Here is a 1789-nt window from a genome sequence, read left to right as displayed (position 1 = left end):
ATATGAAGGCGTCTTGTGACTCAGATTGAAAGAAATAAGACATTTGAAATATGGAGCACAGGATGTGCTATGTTACTCTTCAAACTAATGGATTCGTCAAATATTTATCATCTTTCCTTCCACTTACATATAAATGCTGTAAGAGATACCTCTGCTATCTTGGTTATTGTTTTAACTTAACTATTTTTTTCCTTGTTTGTTCTCTAGTGTCTTGAAAATACTTAGCAAAGAGAAGAAATTCAACACATATTTGTTAATTGAATAAATGAATTAATGATGACAAGGTCTGCATTGGGGGGAGAACTTAGTCCCCATTTTTACATGAAAAATGGCATGGCAAATGAACAGTGTTGGCTGAAGGGAACTCAGTACTGCTTTGGCAGCTCAGGGTGTGGCTTTGGGAAATTAATACCCTAAGCAAGAAGACTGCCATTGTAAATGGTATCCAGAATTCACCAAGAGTGTGTGGATTCCATCTTGAGTAGTTTCACAGAGAAGGCAACAGACACTGTTTATGAGCCCATGTAAGTCACCACCATATATAACCAGACTCCACAATAGGTAGCTGGAATTCCTGTAGTATGCAAGTAAATACAGCAAACCTGTGGCATTTGAGTTATGACTCTGAATACAATCTACCAGGGGAAAACCAGGTTAAAATTCTACCATTTTATAAAATAATTTGTTAAGTATTGAGAATATAAGATGAACAAGAAATAATTTCTTATCATCATACTCTATTTGCCCTGCCAAAATTTCAGTTTCCTCTGAGGGAGGACAAACTTAAAAAAAAAAAATCACATTTAAAATAAATATAAATGTATTAAAATATTTAATAGAACTACAGAGAGGTAAGGACTTTATCCTATCTTTGAGGGGCAAAAAACTTAGGCAAGGAAAAACTGGCGATCTTGCTTCTCAAAGAATATATATATTCAATCACCTTCTAGAAGTTAAGCCTGAGTAGATTTCCTGTAAGAAAACTGAGTAGTGAAGCTCACCATCATCAGGAAAAGCAAAGTTTTGGTGTTACATGTAACTACAAACAAATGTGTGTGTGTGTATGTGTGTATTATAGATACATATATATATTTATATATTTATACATATATGCATATATATTTTACTGAAAAGAGAAGTACACTGGCATAATTATAAAAAGAGACTGCAATGTTAGAGGCAAACACTCTTCCACAGGGCCTTATGTGCTCTAACTTCTGTGTAAGCATCAGGAGCAAGGAGGTGCTCAGTATTGAAATGGCTCAGCATTTAAAGGATTCTGTAAGTGCACAGTTACTGAGAACCAGCCTGGTATGTGTAATAAAAAACAAGCAAAATTTGAGAGGACAAGATGCATGCAAATGTTAATCAGTTCCACTAACAATTCCCTTATTTTGATGTAAAAAATGGACACTTGCTTTAAGGAACTACTAAATTTGCAAAGAAATAAAATATGTTTCTAAAGGTAGTAGAAAGACAATGCTTTGTATTCTTTTCCTAGTTGGTATAAATTAAAGTTTGTTCCAGGTTCTAAAAGCATTTATTTTCATCTGCACTGGGTAAAGAAAAGAGGTGTCAAAACACATAAATCCAGATTAGCTTAAATGTTCAGCAATGGAGATGTGATGAATGAGGGATGACATAATTGACTAAACTCTGAGAAATTTCTATATGATTAAAGCACTTGTTTTAGAAAACCACTGAATGGTACAGCATGCAATCTCTTATAATAATATATGCTTAACTGGGAAAACCTGAAATAGACCAATAGTCCTATTGAAGAGGAATG

This window comes from Neovison vison, chromosome 12 (genome assembly GCF_020171115.1).
Source record: "Neovison vison isolate M4711 chromosome 12, ASM_NN_V1, whole genome shotgun sequence".
Classification (NCBI taxonomy): domain Eukaryota; kingdom Metazoa; phylum Chordata; class Mammalia; order Carnivora; family Mustelidae; genus Neogale; species Neogale vison.
Note: the sequence above shows the minus strand (reverse complement) of the source record.